Source organism: Saccopteryx leptura, chromosome 2 (assembly GCF_036850995.1).
Source record: "Saccopteryx leptura isolate mSacLep1 chromosome 2, mSacLep1_pri_phased_curated, whole genome shotgun sequence".
Classification (NCBI taxonomy): domain Eukaryota; kingdom Metazoa; phylum Chordata; class Mammalia; order Chiroptera; family Emballonuridae; genus Saccopteryx; species Saccopteryx leptura.
In genome coordinates, this window is record NC_089504.1 from 280551337 (window position 1) to 280573338 (window position 22002).

Genomic DNA, 22002 nt, shown 5'->3' on the forward strand with positions numbered 1-22002 from the left:
GGTCTTTGCAGATATAATGAAATTAAAATAAAGACATATTAGACTAGAGTAGGCCATAAATCCAATGATTTATTTCTTTATTAAAAAAGAGAGAAGGAATTTAGATACAGAGACAAAGTAGAAGGCCATGTAAAGACAGAGGCAGAGAGGGGAGTGATGCAGCTACAAGCCAAGAAATACCGAGGGTTTCTGGGAGCCACTAGAAGGTATCAAGAAATAAGGAAGCAATCTTCCCTGCATTCAGAGGAAGTGTGGCCCTGCCAATACCTTGATTTAGGATTTCTAGCCTCTGGAACTGTGGGAGAATACATTGCTGTTGTTTTAAACCACCTAGTCTGTGGTAATTTGTTCCAGCAGCTTTAAAAAAAATTCATGTCTCCCACCTCCCCCAAAACCCAGAGAATAGCTGTTACCTTTCCTAAGAGTTTAAAGTTTTGTTCACCCCAATATAGAGATGTGGAAAGTGAGGACTACAGAGCATAAATTGATTATCCTATGATATCCTATGATTTCATGACAAATAGTGGAAGAGCCAAGACTAAATTCAAATATTCTGACTCTTAATCTATGGTGCTTATTCTTTATATTTTTATTATAAAATATGGTAACGTACATACATAAAAATGCAAAGCAATACCCACATAACTACCACAAATGAACAGAATAATGCCCACCCCCCACTCCTGTGCTCCTTTGTCAATCACTCCCCCTTTCCCTTTTCCCCAAGGTGATGCTGTCCATTGCCAGACCACTGCTCTTTCATCAGACCCCAAATTCCATTCTGACTTTTTGTCATTAAGAATCAATGGATCTTACCTGACCAGGTGGTGGCACAGTGGATAGAGCATCAGACTGGGATGCAGAGGACCCAGGTTCAAGACCCCGAGGTTGCCAGCTTGAGTGCGGGCTCATCTGGTTTGAGCCAAGCTCACCAGCTTGGACCAAAGGTTGTTGGCTTGAGCAAGGGGTTACTCGGTCTGCTGAAGGCCCGCGGTCAAGGCACATATGAGAAAGCAGTCAATGAACAACTAAGGTGTCACAACAAAAAACTAATATTTTATGCTTCTCATCTCTCTGCCTTCCTGTCTGTCTGTCCCTATCTATTCCTCTCTCTAACCCTCTCTCTGTCACTGTAAAAAAAAAAAAAAGAAAAGAAAAAAAGAAAAAAAAAAAGAACCAATGGATCCTGACCTGTGGTGGCGCAGCGGATAGAGCATCAACCTGGAGCGCTGAGGTCGCTGGTTTGAAACTCTGGACTTGCCTGCTCAAGGCACATATGACAAGCAACAAGCAAGCTATGAACAACTAAAGTGAAGCAACTGAGTCAGCACTTCTCACTCCCTGCCTCCTTTGTAGAAATCAATAAAAAAAAAATTTTTTTTTAAACCTCAAAAAGATAATCAATGGAGACTTTAGTAAAAAGACAGAAACCTGCATACTAAGAAGTCCTCTAGACCTTTTTTCCTAAGGCTCAGGAGTTCTCTGAAGGTAGGCCTCTCTAGGGCTCTTCTTTATTCTTCCCTTTAGAGAAAAAACAAAACAAAAAAATCAAAAAATAACTTCCAACTGGTCTTGACATTTTCAGAACCACAAAAGCTGGGAGTGGCTGCCATTTTTTTGAATCAGGAAAACCACAGACTTTTAACAAGAAGGGAGGGAGCAGAGGAGGGCAGAAGAATGGGCCCAAGGGCTGGGATCATGGATACATTAAAGGAACAAAACAGTAATTACCAAGTTCCTTAGGACAGTCAGTCTGCCACTTCTCCTCCCTCCTCCCATTAGAGATACCTCTGGTAAACTGGCTGGAGTTGTGCTCGGAAGAAGGGGTAAACCACATAGCTTCTTGAATCCTTCCAGCCTAAGTTTGTGACCCTCTTCTGAAGAAGAAGTTCATGTTTCTTCTCTTGGTGGCAACAGGGGAGAATAAAAGAGAGGGGCTGGTAAGAAAGCTCTAGCCAGAAATTTGAGCTGTCACTTCTGCTTGACTTTTGAAAAGTCACTTCCCCCTCTGAGCTATGGATCCACCCTGCTGAAGCAAGGGCACGAGTCAGGTCCTTCTGGGGTGATGGTGAGTTAACAATGACGCAGTCAGGCTCCCAGATGAGAAGAGACAGATGAATATTTCTATAGTGAGACAGTCTCTGGGTTACACATATGACCCTGAGGGTCAGTGAAGCTACTTCTGCAGGTGGATAGCAAGGCAGAAAACCAGGGGCTCCAGAGGGACAACAGCAGATCAGGGGAAGTGACAGCTCAGCCAGCTGTCAGTTATAATCAGCACGATTCTTCCTGCTGTCAGGGCTGCTATGTGGCCGAGGCCTTGGAAGAAGGCAGGATGGCACAGAGGGTTGGGAGTAATACTTAAAGGATATTACTTTTCTTGAAGACAGGCAGGGCCAGGAGTAGTAGGGGAGCCTATGGGCTTAGAAGAGAATATGGAAATGAAGGGGGTGACCGAATCATTGATGCTCTGGCTCTCCAGGTTGGTACTGAGGCTTCCTTCACTGCTTGGACTGGATTTATTACTTTGCATGAAGGTCCCAGTAGGCTGGGTGGACAGAGCAGTATGTGTGTGGTGGGGATAGAACAGCCTTGGTGCTATATGCTCATCAGGGAAAGGCTACTTTCTTAGCCTGTCAAGAGCTGGAGGAGCCACCAGTTCTTCTCCATCCATCCCTTGCTCTAACCTCCAGAACACACATTGTCATTGTTGTTGTATGAGCTGCCTTGCTATCCCTGAGGCCACATACATAATGATCCCTGATGAGTGGTGCCAGATGACCTCTCTGAATGGCAAAACCTAAAGAAGTGAGTTCATGCATCTGCCCTGGGTGGGTTGGCACAACAGTTACAACATACTCTGCCAGGGGCCCTGCCAGTTGCACTCAAAGTTCCCATTACCTGGTGGCCAAGACCACTCAACTGCCAGATGCTGTAGGCCTTAGGTAATGGCTCCTTAGTGTTTCCTTGCATTTCCCAAGACCTGGGATGTACTGGGATTTCAAGAGAAGCTTCTGGCAGCCCCAAGGACTATTCCTTACCCCGTGGCTGCCATGTGGTTGGCCCTTCATTGGAGCACAGATAACAGTCTGGGTGAGGTTATGTGGGAAGGGAGAGAGGACCAGCATAAGCTGGGCAAACTACTTGCACCCACTGCCCTCCTCAATGTGCTCATGTGTACACGCACACCCATGCACACACACATGCATCAACCAAAGCGGGTGAATACTGAGAAGGAAGGAGGGGTTTGTCAGAAGGAGGTTCTCTGTAGCTGGAGAAGCATCCAGCTTAAGAGATGGAAAAAATAGCCCTGGCTGGTTGGCTCAGCGGTAGAGCATCGGCCTAGCGTGCGGAGGACCCGGGTTCGATTCCCGGCCAGGGCACACAGGAGAAGCGCCCATTTGCTTCTCCACCCCTCCGCCACACTTTCCTCTCTGTCTCTCTCTTCCCCTCCCGCAGCCGAGGCTCCGTTGGAGCAAGGATGGCCCGGGCGCTGGGGATGGCTCTGTGGCCTCTGCCCCAGGCGCTAGAGTGGCTCTGGTCGCAATATGGCGACGCCCAGGATGGGCAGAGCATCGCCCCCTGGTGGGCAGAGCGTCGCCCCATGGTGGGCGTGCCGGGTGGATCCCGGTCGGGCGCAGGCGGGAGTCTGTCTGACTGTCTCTCCCCGTTTCCAGATTCGGAAAAAATGGAAAAAAAAAAAAAAAGAGATGGAAAAAATAAACAACAAAACCTGACTTTTCTTTTTTTTTTTTTTTTCATTTTTCTGAAGCTGGAAACAGGGAGAGACAGTCAGACAGACTCCCGCATGCGCCCGACCGGGATCCACCTGGCACGCCCACCAGGGGCGACGCTCTGCCCACCAGGGGGCGATGCTCTGCCCATCCTGGGCATCGCCATGTTGCGACCAGAGCCACTCTAGTGCCTGGGGCAGAGGCCACAGAGCCATCCCCAGCGCCCGGGCCATCTTTTGCTCCAACGGAGCCTTGGCTGTGGGAGGGGAAGAGAGAGACAGAGAGGAAAGCGCGGCGGAGGGGTGGAGAAGCAAATGGGCGCTTCTCCTGTGTGCCCTGGCCGGGAATTGAACCCGGGTCCTCCGCACGCTAGGCCGATAACCTGACTTTTCTTTATCCCCAACCAGCTAGTGCTCTCTTCCCATCCCTCCTGCTACGTTGTCAGAACAGGGCCTCACACTCCAGAGGAGAGAGCACTAATTAGAGCATCAACTTTGTACCTGAACCCCAGTCACTTTTTCCTGATGATATCCCCACAAGGATCACAACCTCTGTGGGGTCCCAACCCAGGGCTGCAGACATGGGTCTCTAAAAACAATAGCACAACTAGGCAAGAACAACTCTAACCTTGTGATTCTTCATTTCCTTTCAGCTAATGGCACTTGTTAATGTCAAATTTCACTAATTGGTGACATGAGCTCCTCTCTTCAAAAAACCCCAAAGTAACCAACTAAGGAACAAGGCTTCCTAACTCAGGGGCCTCCTTTTGCTCCCAACACCCACAACAACTCTTCCCCTCCTCTCTTTCTCATCATATCTGGTGCTCTCTTCCTTCAACAGGATGATGGTGGTGTGTCTAACAGCCGTCAACTTGATGCAGTTGATTACACTGTTACTGAATATGCACATGCCCAAGGCATGGGTGCTGAGCTGGGGAAGCTGTTCCTATAGCAATGTCAGCATAAACCAAGGCCAAAATAAAAGAAAACTAGGCAAGAATACAGAAAAAGAGAGAAAGACTAAAAGAACACATTCACTTCTAGAAGAAAGATGGCAATGGAGTAGGCAGACGTTTCAACTGCCACCTCCCAAGACCAAATTGGATTACAATTTAATTTAAGAACAATCATCTTGAAAAACCAACTTTGGACTAAACTAAGAGGAAATCTATAACCAAGGATCACCGAAGAAGGCACACCGAGACTGGTAGGAAGGGCGGAGATGCGGAAAGGGCTGCCTCACTCCCAGGATGGTGATGGGTTGTTCTGAGAGGCCAGAAAGCAGGGGGCACATTAGTGACTCAGTTTTCTGGTGCTGAGACTGGAGCTCCCCTCCACACTCTCCCGAGTCTATGACTGGTGCTTCTTCCACCTCACAAGAGACTCAGCTGATACTGTCCAAAGAGGGGGCAGACCACACCTCTGGGTCTCAAAGGCCACACCCACCAAACCCCTGGGGCCACACCCTACTGAGCTCTGTGAAAAAAGTCTGGACAGACTGACACCTGGGGCCAAGGGGCAGAGCCACACCCACTACTCTTCCTAATCACTGAATTGCTGCAAGCTCTAGACTAGACTCTAGCAGAGGTTTTTTCAGCAGCTGAGCTCAATAAGCAGCCAGAAGACAGGCTGTAGGAGGCGAGACTCAGGAAAACTTGACGGTTTGAGCAAACTTTCCCCCAGGCCCAGAGTGGGTAAAAGCAGCCTAGGTATGCAGCTGGTATTTCCATGTACACCTGGGCCCAGCATAGACAGCCACAAACTCTTAATTGTTGTAGCTCCAAGAAGGTTGCTGAGGGCCAGTTATGGGCAGTGTCTCCCACTGGTCTGCACTAGGTTTCTGCTTGGGAGGCCCAGGGCTGGCACATCCAGGGGCCAGCTGCAGAAAGCATTGGTTCAGGACCTAACAACCCTTGCTAGAGTGGTATCCGAAGGAAAAACTCCTCACACTGTGCCCAAATGAGGTGAGTTCTACTCTCTGTGATCAGCACTGGCACAGCGGCTCATATGCATTGGATAGGGTGGAGCTTCACAGTCAACCAGCCTGGGTGCTGGATATTTTGTCCTGCTAGGCTAGATTCCACAGGGGGAAGGGAGAGAGGCTTGTAGCATGGACATTTAAAGTTTGGGTCTCTGTGAGTCTATTGTTGGATCTGGTTGAAGGGCTTAGCCACTTTCAGGAGGGGCACAGTCATCCCCAGGAGAGGACTATCTCAGTCTTTCTCCCTGAGAATGGGGTCTCAACAGCTAAAATAACTTCTGCAATGGGGACCATTGGCCACAATTGGTCTGAACCTACTGCTCACCTTGTTGGGGAGAAATAAAATTTGAGTATCCAACAGTGGCTAAGGGATCAAGCTCTGGAGTGGGGGGCCACATTTCTTGTACTAAGTTCTGACCAAGAGACTCCTGAAGTAGGGGGTCCCACAGATGTATTCACAATCTCAGCTGCCCTAACCCACCAAGTGTGAAACCTGTAGAGGGGTTGGTTGGTGAGGCCAATCAGAGCTCACACTACAGTCTTACTACAGAAGACTCTGTGGGAAGACCAGGCATCTGCAAGAGGAGAAGGAGAAGCTGAAAAATGGAGACAAATCTTATAGAGCTTGAGGCTTTTAGGGAGCTGTTGTCTTCTCTAAGCAGAAGGAAGCAAATCCTTATACAAAAGTTGGCCCCTTTCACAGTACCCAGACACAGAAAATGCAGACACAAACAGCAAAAAGTGCAGTAGTTACAGACTGATAGCCCACAACAGGTTATAAACAACAGCTGATGCCCACCCAAGAAGAACTAGAGCCAACACTACTGGTAGTGGGTGGCAGACAATACCAACCCTAGAATCAACTAACTACACAAGCAGCACACACAAAGGTGGAGTCTAGCAGACACTGGAGAATAAATACACCCAACAGGACAGACATTGCATGGTGTGTAATACACATAATCAAGGTTGACCCTTAGAGTCAGCCAGCCTGAAGGGATAACTGTACCTATGAAAAGACCAACTGCTTCTAATACCCACATACAACAAGAGGGGAAAATAGTACCCTCAAGAAAAATTCCTAGAATAAGGAAAACAAGTGGCCTGGAGTACAGTACAACTGAGCCCATCTTCTTCATAAAGTCCACACAAAAATTTCAAAGTCAGACAGTGCTACCTAATATACAGACAATATGGGAAGACAGAGAAATGTGACCCAAATGAATCAAGAGAAATCCCCCAAAAAAGAACTGAATGAGATGGAAGTAACCAATATACCAGATGCAGAGTTTAAAACAATGATTTTTAGGATGCTCAAGGAACATAGAGCAACAATGGATGGGCATAATGAGCAGCTAAACAAAGAGATAGTAAGTACTAAAAAGGACATTGAAATAACAAAAAGAACAAGTCATAAATGATAAATACAATATCAGAAATGAAGACTGCACTAGAAGGAATTAATAGCAGGCTGGATGAAGCAGAGAATCGATTCAGTGATTTAGAGGACAAGATAAACAAAAGCACAGAAGCAGACAGCAAAAAGAAAAGAGGCTCAAAAAGTCTGAGGAAACTCTAAGCTCTGTGGCAACATGAAGAGAAACAATATCCACATCATATGAGTTCCTGAAGGAGAAGAGAATGAACAAGGAATAGAGAACCTGTTTGAATAAATCATAGCTGAAAATTTCCCTAAATTGATAAAGGAAAAAGTCACACAATTTCAAGAGCACAGATAGTTCCATTAAAGAGGAACCCAAGGAGGCCTATAGCAAGACACATCATAATTAAAGTGTCAAAGTTAAGAGACAAAGAAAGAATACTAAAAGCTACAAGAGAAAAGCAGTTAATTACCTAAAGAGGAGCTCCCATAAGAATGACATTTGACTTTTCAACAGAAACACTTGAGGCCAGAAGGGAATGGCAAGAAATATTCAAATTGATGCAAAGCAAGAACCTACAACTAAGACTTCTTTATACAGAAAGGCTATTGTTTAAAATTGAAGAAATAAAAAGCTTCCCAGACATAAATAAATAAATAAATAAATAAATATATCAAGGAATTCATTACAACCAAACTAGTACTGCAAGAAATATTAAGGGCCTGCTGTAAAAAGAAAAAAAAAATTAAAAGTCCAGAAAAAGAAGATTGTAGATTTAAAGAATAAAATGGCAATAAACAACTACATATCAATAATAACCTTAAATGTAAATGGATTAAATGCTCCAATCAAAAGACATAGGGTACCTCTGTGGATAAGAAAACAGTACCCCGTACATATGCTGTCTACAAGAGGCCCACCTCAGAACAAAAGATACACATAGACTAAAAGTGAAGGGATGTAAAAAGTATTTCACACAAATGGAAATGAAAAAAAAGCTGGGATAGCAATACTTATATCTGATAAAATCAACTTTAAAGCAAAGACTGTAGTGAGGGATAAAGAAGGTCACTACATAATGATAAAGGGAGCAATTCATCAAGAGGATATAACCACTGTAAATATCTATGCACCTAATATAGGAGCACCTAAATATATAAAGCCAATTTTGATGGACATAAAGGGTGAGATCAACAGCAATACTATAATAGTAGGGGATTTTAATACCTCACTAAAATCAATGGATAGATCCTCCAGACAGAAAATTAACAAAGAAACAGCAGCCTTAAATGAAACACTAGATCAACTGGATTTAATAGATATTTTCAGAACCTTTCACCCCAAAGCAGCAGAATATACATTCTTTTCAAGTGCTCATGGTACATTCTCTAGAATAGACCACATGTTAGGACACAAAACAAGGCTCAATAAATTTAAGAAGATTGAAATGATATCAAGCATCTTTTCTGATCACAATGGTATGAAACTAGAAATCAACTACAATAGAAAAACTGAAAAACATTTAAACACTTGGACGCTAAATAGTATGTTATTAAATAACAAATAGGTAAACAATGAAATCAAGAAAGTAATAAAAATTGTTCTTGAAACAAATGAAAATGAACATACAACAAGTCAAACTTTATGGAACACAGCAAAAGCAGTCCTGAGAGGGAAGTTCATAGGATTGCAGGCATATCTTAAAAAGCAAGAACAAAACTCAAATAAACAAATTAACCCTGCATCTAAAAAAGAAAACTAGAAAAAAACAACAACAAATAAAGCCCAGAGGAAGTAGAAGGAAGGAAATAATAAAGATCAGAGTGGAAATAAATGACTTAGAAGCTAAAAAAAAATAAAAAAGATCATTGAAATGAAGAGCTGGTTTTTCAAAAAGGTAAACAAGATTGATGAACCTTTAACCAGACTCATCAAGAAAAAAAGAGAGAGGACACAAATAAATATAATTAGAAATGAAAGTGGAAAAGTAACAACTGACACCACAGAAATACAAAGGATTGTAAGAAAATACTATGAAGATCTGTATGCCAAAAAATTGGACAACCTAGGTGAAATGGATAAATTCCTAGAAACATATAATCTTTCAAAAATAAATCTGGAAGAATTAGAAAACCTAAACAGACCAATTACAACAATGAGATAGAAACAGTTATCAAAAAACTCCCAACAAACAAAAGTCCTGGACCAGATGGCTTCACTGGGGAATTTTACCAAATATTCAAAAAGAACTAACACCTATCCTTCTCAAGCTATTTCAAAAAATTCAAGAGGAGGGAAGACTTCCAAGCTCCTTTTATAAGGCAGCATAATCCTCATTCCAAAACCAGGTAAAGACACTACAAAGAAAGAAAACTATAGGCCAATATCCCTGATGAATTTAGATGCTAAAATTCTCAACAAAATATTAGCAAACCAGATCAAGCAATACATAAAAAAAAAAATCATGCATCACGATCAAGTGGCATTTATTCTGGGGAGGCAAGGCTGGTACAGCATTCACAAATCAATAAATGTGATTCATAACATAAACAAAAGGAAGGATTAAAATTACATGATAATATCAATAGATGCAGAAAAAGCATTTGATAAAATCCAACACCCATTTATGATCAAAACTCTCAGCAAAGTGGGAATACAGGGAACATACTTCAGCATGATAAAGGCCATCTATGACAAACCCACAGCCAATATCATACTCAATGAGCAAAAATTAAAAGCAATCCCCTTAAGATCAGGAAGAAGGCAGGAGTGCCCCTTTCACCACTCTTATTCAGCATAGTTCTGGAAGTCCTAGCCACAGCAATCAGACAAGAAGAAGAAATAAAAGCATCCAAATTGGAAAAGAAGAAGTAAAACTATTATTATTTGCTGATGATATGATACTGTATATAGAAAACCCTAAAGTCTCAGTCAAAAAACTACTAGACCTGATAAATATTTTCAGCAAGGTGACAGGATATAAAATTAATAATCAGAAATTAGTGGCATTTTTATACACCAACAATAAACTGTCTGAAAGAGAAATTAAGGAAACAATCCCTTTCACTATTGCAATAGCAACAAAAAAGTACCTAGGAGTAAATTTAACCAAGGAGGTAAAGGACTTGTACTCAGAAAATTATAAAACATTGATAAAAAAAATATAAAAAACACAAACAAGTGGAAGCATACATCGTGTTCATGGATAGGAAGAATAAACATCATTAAAATGTCTATATTACTCAAAGCAATCTATAAAGTCAATGCAATTCCTATTAAAAAACCAATCGCATTCTTCAAAGGTATAGAACAAATATTCCAAAAATATATATGGAACCAAAAAAGAACATGAATAACCTTAGCAATCTTGAAAATGAAGAATAAAGTGGGAGGTATCACACTTCCTGATATCAAGTTATAATACAAGGCAATTGTACTCAAAACAGCTTAGTACTGGCATAAGAACAGGCATACAGATCAATGGAATAGAACAGAGAACCCAGAAATTAACCCACACCTTTAGGGTCAATTGATATTTGACAAAGGAGGTAAGAGTATATCATGGAGTAAAGACAGACTCTTTAATAAATGGTGTTAGAAAATTGGACAGGTACATGCAAAAAAATGAAACTAGACCACCAATTTACAACATTAACAAAAATAAACTCAAAATGAATAAAAGACTTAAATTTAAGTCGTGAAACCATAAACATCTTGGAAGAAAACATAGGCAGTAAACTATTCAATATCTCTCGTAGCAATATATTTGCTGATTTATCTCCATGGGCAAGTAAAATAAAAGACAGGATGAATAAATGGGACTATATCAAACTAAAAAGCTTTTGTACAGCAAAAGACACCATGAACAAAATAGAAAAACAACCCACACAATGGGAGAACATATTCATCAATATGCCTGATAAGGGGTTAATATCCAAAATTTATAAAGAACTCATAAAACTCAACACCAGAAAAGTAAACAATCCAATTAAAAGATGGGCAAAAGAACTGAATAGACACTTCTCCAAAGAGGACATACAAATGACCAACAGGCATATAAAAAAATGTTCAACATCACTAATCATCAGAGAAATGCAAATTAAAACCACAATGAGATACCACCTCACCCCTGTCAGAATGGCGCTCATTAACAAAACAACACATAATAAGTGCTGATGAGGATGTGGAGAAAAGGGAACCCTTCTGCACTGCTGGTGAGAATGCAGACTGGTGCAGCCACTGTGGAAACAGTATGGAGATTCCTCAAAAAATTAAAAATGGAACTGCTTCTTGACCCAGCTATCCCACTTTTAGGAATATATCTTAAGAATACCAAATCATTGATTGAAAAGAAGATATGCACCCCATGTTTATTGCAGCATTGTTTACAATAGCCAAGATCTGGAAATAGCCCAAGTGTTCGTCAGTGGACAAGTAGATTAAAAGTACATATACACAATGAAATACTACGTGGCTGTGAAAAAGAAAGGAAATCTTACCTTTTGTGACAGCATGGATGGACTTGGACATTATTATGTTAAATGAAATAAGCCAAGTAGAGAAAGAAAAATATCATATGATCTCACATATATGTGGAATCTAATGAACAAAGTGAACTGAGGAACGGAATAAAGGCAGAGGCGGGGTCACAGGAACCAGAGGGACAGCAGTCAGAGGTAAGAGGGATGAGGGGATGAGATCAGAGAAGGTAAAGGGATTAGTAAAACTATATATACATAACACAGAGATATAGATAACAGGACAGCAAATCCTAGAGAGAAGGGGGGAGGGAGTTAGGGGTTGGGGACAAAAGGGGTATAAAAAGGGACACGGGGGTGGGGGATGAGGGAATTATATTCAGTGGGACACTTGAATCCATGTAAACACAATAAATTAAAAATCAATTAAAAAAACACATTCACTTCTATCTTTTTCAATCTTGGTTCTCATGGAAGGCTGGTTCTGAGGAATAAGAGACAGGGGAAGTCAGTCCTGTGCAGCAGGTCAGGTAATATCCCACAATCCCAGACTCCTGGTGGAGACTCAAAAGCAGATTTTCTACATTGGGGTTTTCTGGGAGAGCTTTTTTCCAAATAACATTCCCAGGTGACTCCTTTGGACAGGTGTGGGGTATAATATAGGTCTCAGAGCAAATGCTGGGTGCTTTTGGTGCTACCTTCATCTGCTGCTGATGAGGAAGGAGCCTCAGCAGCAAGAGAAACATGAATGATGAGGCATTAGTACTGCTTGTAAAAAGCTTGGGAAGCCTCGTTCACCATTGTAAAGCCAGTAGGCAGGGCCAAGGCCACTATCACAGCAACCTTCTGGCCTATGCAGGTTCGCATTGGATTCGGACAGTCGGTAAAGAAACCATGGAGCCAAAAACTGGTGGGCCATAGCCTTTAATCCTAGCTTGCACTCGGCGGGCAAGTAAAAATATACACTGGGCTCCAAAACCCAGTCACACTCAGTGCTCACAAAGCCACTGACTTATCAGAGTTTCCTAGAATCAAAGGTTTCTAGCTCACCAGCCTTATTCTCCTCAGTTCCCCATCTCCTTCCTTATCCCAGATACAAAATCTATACATACTGGCATCTCACTCAGCACTCCACCATCTTGGCTGCTTCTCCTGGCCTCCTCCACGTGGCCTTTCTCTGCTCTCCTCTGCTCTCTCTTCTAATGATAATCTCAGGAACCAAGAGCGCAAACTCTCGTTTTTCCCCCATTTTATAGTGTAGAAATCCAAGCCCTTAATCCAATAAACATAATAGGGAAGTCTCTAATACAAAGTCACTTCTCTGAGGCATGATAGGATTGTACCACCTCACACCAAAAAGGGTGGGACAGGCTTAATCCCAAAACCAAGCCTCAGGCTACAACAATTCTCAACACACATTAATATCACCTGGGCAACGGCCTCTTTAACAAAGTGAGCATAATACATTTTATCTGCCCAACAACCATATTTCCCTAAAGAAAATCACTGACAGCCCTGACTTTGGTTCCAGTTCACTTCATTTATCCATCCATCTGTCCGTCTGTCCGTCGATTCTTCCATTCATATTGTATGTCAGATGCAGACTTGTGTTTAAAGTTGAGTTTACCTCTTTTCTTCTTCTTCTTTTCCAAGTGAGAGGAGAGGAGATAGAGAGACAGACTCCTTCATGCTCCCTGACCAGGATCCACCCAGAAACCCCTGTCTGGGGCCAATGCTCTGCCCATCAGGGGCCATGCTCGCAACCGAGCCATTTTTAGCATCTGAGGCAGAGGCTTCATGGAGCCATCCTCAGTGCCAGGGCCCATATGCTCGAACAAATTAAGCCATGCCTGCAGGAAGGAAAGAGAGAGAGGGAGAGAGAGAAGGGGAGGGGGAAGGATGGAGAAGCCGATGGTCACTTCTCCTATGTGCCTTGACTGGGAATCAAATCCGGGATGTCCATACATTAGGCTGATGCTCTCTACCACTGAGCCAGCCAGCCAGGGCCTAAAATTTAGTTTATCTCTTTAAGCCTCAGTTTATCTTGTGTTAAATGAAGATAATTTTATCTGTGTTTCAGGTTTTATGAAGGTTAAATGAAATGATATCTAGGGAGGACCTAGCTCGGAATGCCACAAATGTTAATTCCCTTCTGCTTTGTTCTTCCAATTATCCATAAAGAAGCCCCCCCCCCCCCCCCCCGCACTTCTAATCTTATGCCCAACAGCCCAGCTGTCCCTTCAAACCAGACAGAGCACATTTGTTCTTGGAAGGTGCTATTTTTTTTTTTAAGTTGGTGAAATGGAGAGCTGGAGAAAGATGGGGCAGTGGATTAGGAAAGGGGGCATGTCTGAATGTAGCCAGACAGAAATGCCTCAGGAGTGAAAGTTGTGAACTTCTTATGAGTCTCATTGCTGTCAGGGAGGTGGGAAGGAAGCAAACTGTCACAGAATGATGTTTCTTAAAATGTTGGGGATCTAAGAAGAGGGAAGTAGGGGGGGAATGAATCATTTTGTATCTTGATTGGAGATCAAACCAATTTCTATTCCTGAAAATCCCCTTAGAAATACAGCCACATGGGAATTGGAAAGAGTTTGTTTTTCATAAAGCTCACTAAGCAGCCTGGCTGGGAGCCATTCGATAGTTTTCTCCAAGAGGAAAGTTGTAGAAGAAGCAACGGTCCCCCCCCCCCCCCCACATACACACACACACACACAATGCTACAGCAACAAGCATAGGGGACTGGATCTGCCTGTTCTTGACCTGCTGACCCCATAGCAAAGGTGTGAGGGTACATCCTGTGATGCACAGGGGTGGCTCCCTAGATGTCTCTCCCCTGACAGAGGGGTGTTGGGCGGATAAAATGTATTATGCTCACTTTGTTAAAGATGCCGTCGCCCAGGTGATATTAATGTGTGTTGGGGGCAGGCAGGATCATTGTAGCCTGGGGCTTGGTTTTGGGATTAAGCTTTTCCCACCCTTTTTGATGTAGGGCAGTACAATCCTATAATGCCTCAGAAAGTGACTTTGTATTAGAGACTTCCCTATTTTGTATATTGGATTAAAGGTTGTAAAGCTACACTATAAAATAGGGGTAGAACGGGAATTTGCGCTCTTGGTTCCTGAGATTATCATTAGAAGAGAGAGCAGAGGAGAGCAGAGAAAGGCCACGTGGAGGAGGTCAGGAGAAGCAGCCAAGATGGTGGAGTGCTGAGTGAGATGCCAGTTTGTGTAGAGTTTGTATTTGGGATAAGGAAGGAGATGGGGAACAGAGGTGAATAAGTCTGGTGAGCTAGAAACCTTTGATTCTAGGAAACTTGGATAAGTCAGTGGCTTTGTGAGCACTGAATGTGACTGGGTTTTGGAGCCCAGTGTGTGTTTTTACTTGCCCGCCGGGTGCAAGCTAGAATTAAAGACTATGGCCCATCAGTTTTTGGCTCCGTTGTTTCTTTACCGACTGTCCGAATCCAATGCGAACCTGCATGGGCCGGGTTGCTCTGATGTTGGCCCTGGCCTTGGCTCCTGGCTTAACAAGGGGTGTTGGTCAAACAAGTTTGTAAATATGATTTATATGTTTACTCACTTATAGTTTGCATTGGGTGTGAGGGACAGGCTATAAGCAGTCAGGGTTGTTTTAGCCTAAGGCTTAGGGTTTTTTTTTTGTTTTGTTTTTTAAATTCCCAGGTCTTTTTTTATTTTTTATCTTTATTTATTCATTTTAGAGAGGAGAGAGAGACAGAGAGGAGAGAGAGACAGGGGGGAGGAGCTGGAAGCATCAACTCCCATATGTGCCTTGACCAGGCAAGCCCAGGGTTTCGAACCAGTGACCTCAGCATTTCCAGGTCTACGCTTTATCCACTGCGCCACTGTTGGTCAAATAAGTTTGTAAATGTGATATATATGTTTGCTCGCTTGTGACTTATATTGGGTGTGGGGGACAGGCTATAAGCAGGCCAGGTCGTTGTAGCCTGGGGTTTGGTTTTGGAACTAAGCTTTTCCCCACACCCTTGAATGATTGTATTATCTGGGTGGTGCACTCTCATGAGGAATCCAATTATGCCTTGGATGGGTGACTTTGTATCGGAGACTTCCTTGTTTGTATATTGGATTAAGGGATTTTGGTTTTCTACACTATAAAGTGGGACAGACCAGGAGCTTGGACACACAGTTCCTGCTATCACAATTGCAGGGGCTTCCCTGATCCCTTGCCCTTCATGGGAAGAGCTGGTTTTCTGCTTTTCCCTTGTCTTCTTTTGTGGTTTGCCTGTCTTGGTGAGACACCAATAAATAGGATGGCCCCCCGTCCTCTGACTCCGCCATTTCTTTATCGTCTGCCCGAATCCAATGGGAACCTGCATGTGAATGGCCACGATGGCGGCTCCTGGCCTTACAGCCACCATAGGTCAGGCCCTAAGGCTTAGTTTTAAGACTAAGCTTTTTCCCATACCCTTCACTGTTGCATGATTGGGGGTAGTGCACTCTCATGAGGAATCCCATTATGCCTCAGATAAGTGGCTTTGTATCAGAGACTTCCTTATTTGTATATTGGCTTAAAGGTTTTGATTTTTACACTATAAAAGGGGGCAGAGAAGCCCATGCTGGAGGAGAGCAGAGAAAGGCCACATGGAGGAGAGGAGAAGCAAGCAAGATGGCAGAGTGCTGAAGGAGAAGCCAGTTTGTGCAGAGTTTGTACAGAGAGAAGGAGATGGGGAACAGAGGTGAATAAGTCTGGTGAGGTAGAAACCTTTGTGTTGGGCAGATATTATGCTCACTTTGTTAAAGATGGCACTGCCCACATGGAAGCCTGTCACCCAGGTGATATTAATGTGTGTTGGGGGCGGGCTGTGGGCAGGCAGGATCCTTGTAGCCTGGGGCTTGGTTTTAGGACTAAGCCTTTCCCACCCTTTTTGATGTGGGGTGGTACAATCCAATTATGCCTCAGATAAGTGACTTTGTATCAGAGACTTCCTTATTTTGTATATTGGATTGAAGGTTTTGATTTCTACACTATAAAATGGGGGCAGAACAGGAGCTTGCTCTCTTAGTTCCTGAGATTAGCATTAGAGGAGACAGCAGAGAGCAGAGAGCAGAGAAAGGCCACGTGCAGGAAGCCAGGAGAAGCAGCCAAGATGGCAGAGTATTGAGTGAGAGGCCAGTTTGTGCAGAGTTTGTGCAGGGAGAAGGAGATGGGGAACAGAGGTGAATAAGTCTGGTGAGCTAGAAACCTTTGATTCTAGGAAACTCGGATAAGTCAGTAGCTTTGTGAGCACTGAATGTGAGTGGGTTTTGGAGCCCAGTGTGTGTTTTTACTTGCCCGCTGGGTGCAAGCTAGAATTAAAGATGATGGCCCATCAGTTTTTGGCTCCGTTGTTTCTTTACCCACTGTCCGAATCCAATGCGAACCTGCATAGGCCAGGTGGCTGTGATGGTGGCCGTGGCTACTGGCCTTACACTTTTTTTTTTTGGTACTTTTCTGAAGCTGGAAACGGGGAGGCAGTCAGACAGACTCCCGCATGCGCCCGACCGGGATCCACCCGGCACGCCCACCAGGGGGCGATGCTCTGCCCATCTGGGGCGTCGCTCTGTTGTGACAAGAGCCACTCTAGCGCCTGGGGCAGAGGCCAAGGAGCCATCCCCAGCGCCCGGGCCATCTTTTGCTCCAATGGAGCTTCGGCTGTGGGAAGGGAAGAGAGGGAGACGGAGAGGAAGGAGAGGGGGAGGGGTGGAGAGGCAGATGGGTGCCTCTCCTGTGTGCTCTGGCCAGGAATCGAACCCGGGACTCCTGCACGCCAGGCCGATGCTCTACCACTGAGCCAACCGGCCAGGGCCTGGCCTTACACTTTGATTCTAGGAAACTCGAATAAGTCAGTGGCTTTGGTAGCCCTGAATGGAAAGGGAAGTGTTTCCCCACTGTGTGTATTTCTTTCCCACACTGGGTACAAGCTAGGATTAAAGCTAATGGCCCACCAGTTCTTGGCTCTGTTGTTTCATTACCATCTGTTCGAATCAAATTTGAACCTGCACAAGCCAGGTGGCTGTGATGGTGGCATGGCTACTGGCCATACATTTGGCGTAGTCTCTGGCAGGATTTGGACGGAGTTCAGTATGGAGCCACCACCACCTTTGAGCGGTGGAGTAGAGGACTGGCTGCTGTTATGGTTTTCCATGGCTGTCCTTTTGGGGGCCGTAGGCTGGCTGACTTTTACAGCCATGCATGAGGAAACCAAGAGCTCTATGGAAGAGGCTGCCCATGACCTGCAAACCGAGCAGTGGAAGGAGCTGGAGCAAACGTGGGAGAAAGAGATGCTGACTCTGGAGCTGGAGCAAGCACCAGAGGAGGCCAACCAGGTTTGTGAGATTCACTTGGAAATGGAGCAAGTGCTGGAGAAGGATCACAGGTTCGTGAGTTGCAGATTTCCCTGGACATTGTGGAGAGCCAGCAGTGGCAGAAGGCCGGGGCTGAGGCCAGAGCCGGGGCTGCAAGGCCCACGGAACAGAAAGCGGCAGCAGCCTGAGGCTCAAGCCTCGTAGTGGGAGCTGATGTTTTCAGTTCCTTTTTGGAGGATGAGGAGAATCAATCTGAAGTTGTGATCCACAGTCTCCAGACTGTGACAGCTCAGCAGCAGGGAGTACCTACTATGCCCCTGGTAGGTCTGCAATTTTGGGACATAGGGGCGGTTGCCATCATGCTCTCCGGAGCAGAGATGGAAATGCTGACTGCCATTGCCACATGCTCCTCTTTGGGACAGTGTAAGACCTGCCAGGACAGCAGGGATGAGGGGGGTGGCTGAGGCCCCATGTGTGTGGACTGATTCCTGGACTACGGCCTGAGTGGGCACTGGATCCTTTGTTGGATGGACTTATGGATTTTGGACAATGTGAAATACCCTGATGGGGATAGGGGGTGGCTTTCTGGAGGCCTTCCCCCTGCCCCGGGAAGCTTTTCCCATAGCTAGAAAGAGGACATTTTGCTCTTTTGGCAAAGTGCTCAAAGACTGGTGAAGTGTACCTTTGTAATTGTTGAAACTGTATGATTTGTCATGTTGTTATAATTTGTGTAATGTGCCTAATTTCCTTGTGCAGGAATACCTGTGCTTTAGATTGTAAGTGAGCAAAAGGGATGGAATGTTGGTCAAATACGTTTGTAAAAATGATGTATATGTTTGCTTGCTTATAGTTTTCATTGGGTGTGGGGGACAGGCTATAAGCAGGCAGGGTTGTTATAGCCTAAGGCTTAGTTTTAAGATTAAGCTTTTCCCCACACCCTTGACTGTTGCATGATGTGGGGTGGTGCACTCTTATGAAGAATCCCATTATGCCTCAGATAAGTGGCTTTGTATCAGAGACTTCCTTATTTGTATATTGGCTTAAAGGTTTTGATTTTTATACTATAAAAGAGGGAAGAGAAGCCCATGCTGGAGGAGAGCAAAGAAAGGCCATGTGGAGGAGAGGAGAAGCAGGCAAGATGGCAGAGTGCTGAAGGAGAAGCCAGTTTGTGCAGAGTTTGTACAGAGAGAAGGAGATGGGGAACAGAGGTGAATAAGGCTGATGAGGTAGAAAACTTTGATTCTAGGAAACTCAGATAAGTCAGTGGCTTTGGGAGCCCTGAATAGAAAGGGAAGTGTTTTCCCACTGTGTGTATTTCTTGCCCGCCAGGTGCAAGCTAGGATTAAAACTAATGGCCCACCAGTTTTTGGCTCTGTTGTTTCATTACCATCTGTCCGAATCAAATTCGACCCTGCATGGGCCAGGTGGCTGTGATGGTGGCCATGGCTACTGGCCATACATGGGGTTTCCCAGCCAAAGTGAATGGCTTACAACTGTTCTGTTCAAGTTGAGATTGCAAGGGTTCACAAAGCCTTCAAAGAAGTGTGGTACATCTGGGGCACCAATGTTACCCAAAGAGCCTTTTTATTAGGGTGAAAGGAAGGAAGCAGGGGGATTTCTACTGAAATAAATATGAATGTATTATGGAACAAAATGCAAAATTCACATAATATTTTAATATCAAATGTGAAATTTAAGCTTGGGTGGGCTTCTTTGGATTCTGCTCCTTGATCCTTAAAGGATACACTTTTATTCTTCTCTCCTTTTTTGGATAATTTATTTAAAAAGTTTGAAAAGCCCCTCCTCTTTTTGGAGCTAGCTGTTTAAGTGATGATCTCTATTTTAAAGGTCATCACATCCATTTCCCTGCCTTCAGATAACACTCTCAAACCTGGCTGCTGAGACAGGCTTGGCAATGGGTGTGCATGAAAGGAAGGCACTGCAGGACTTAAGAGAAAACACACAAGACACAGAATAGAGAAAGATGGGTACAGAGGATTCCCAGCCTCTAGGACTGAGAGCCCAGATCTCTGCAGCCTCATCGTATTTATTTGAATCTTTACTCATCAAGCCAATTAGCAGAGCATGGGTTAAATTAGCAGAGCATGGGTTCAGGTGCAGAGAAAGATGATTAACTAATATCTTTCAGGTATGCAGGAAAAGGCTATAGGGATCAGCTGCTTCCTTTAAACAATCTTATCAGTGCTTGCGGGGCAGCATTCTGCCCCCACAGGACTTGGCGTTTCAAAGTTCGCACCAAAGACTTGTCTCAGGGCAGCTTTCTAATCTCCAGCCATTCTCCTACACCTGGCTACACACTGAAATCATTAATCAATCAATATAAAGATGTTAGGCCCCATGGGCAGAGGTTTTATTTAATTTATCTGGTGTGAGGCATGCACCTGGGTGTTTTCCAAGGCCTTCTCAGGGGGTTGATTGTGCAACCGGGGCTGAGAAACACTCTTCTTAGATGGAGGGCTATATTTTTTCTTATGAATGTCAGTTAGTCTGTTTTCTTCCAAGCTGCCACCACCCACATTCCTACTAAAATCATCTTCCCTCTGACCTTCCCATAGATTACGACATATGGTCCTCCCTTCTACCCTACCAACCAGTTCTTGAACAAACACCCAAGGTGAGGAAAGCAAGTGACATTTATGAGAGTCTCTCATGTGCCAGGCGTTACGTTAGATACTTATAAACGCTTTGAAGTCACCCAGTAAACTAGTTGTTAACCATCCCACCCTATAGATAAGAAATCTGAGGACCACACATTGCCTTTTCTAACCATCCCACCCTATAGATAAGAAATCTGAGGACCAAAGTAATAAAGAAACATACTCTGGATTTCTGGAATTTAAAGCTATTCAGGCCCTTTCCAGGTCATCAATGACCACACATTGCCTTTTCTAACCCATCCCCCACACCTTTTAAGGTTTTCTTCTTATTTATTTTTTATTTAATTGTTAAACTACATAAACCACACCTGTAAAGCCAGTAGGCAGGGCCAGGGCCATGGCTGTCACTATCAAAGCAGCCGCCTGGCCCATGCAGGTTCACATTGGATTCGGACAGTCGGTAAAGAAACAACGGAGCCACAAACTGGTGGGCCATAGTCTTTAATCCTAGCTTGCACCCAGCGGGCAAGTAAAAACACACACTGGGCTCCAAAACCCACTCACATTCAGTGCTCACAAAGCCACTGACTTATCCAAGTTTCCTAGAATCAAAGGTTTCTAGCTCACCAGCCTTATTCTCCTCAGTTCCCCATCTCCTTCCTTATCCCAGATACAAACTGTACAAACTGGCATCTCACTCAGCACTCCACCATCTTGGCTGCTTTTCCTGGCCTCCTCCACGTGGCCTCCTTCCGTTGCTGGCTCTACTCTCTCTGCTCTCTCATGCTAACCTCAGGAACCAAGAGCACAAACTCTGCTCTGCCCCCATTTTATATTGTAGCTTCACAACCTCTAATCCAATATACAAAATAGGGATGTCTCTAGTAGAGTCACTTCTCTGAGGCATGATTGGATTGTGCCGCCCCACATCAAAAAGGGTAGGAAAGGCCCAATCCCAAAACCAAGCCCCAGGCTACAAGGATTCTGCTTGCCTTTAGCCCACCTCAACACACATTAATATCACCTGGGCGATGGCCTCCTCATGTTATCTTTAACAAGGTGAGCATAATACATTTTATCTGCCCAACAACACCAAACTGAATAGACAACAGCATGAACTTGAATTCATAACACCTCACACATCACTGGGTTCTATCCCTGGTCTTCCCCAAACTCTACCTAAACTTGATCCAAGTCCTTGCCTTTGGCTGGCCTATGGAGCATGCCACTAGTTTCTTCTTTGAGGAACCAATCCTGACCATCCCCAGATAGGAGATAACCTCTCTCTTCAACCCAGGAAGACTTAGAATGGTGCTATGAGTAGGCTGGTCATCTTTTTTTACCCTCTGCCCAACCCTGTCTGACAAGAAGTGGGGGTATCTCCCTTTGTGGGTTGCTCTGTACTTGGCTCTTAGATCCTGACCTTTTTCCATGACTCTCCTGGGTAAATAAGATATTTCCTTATCTATTCACCAAAGATAAT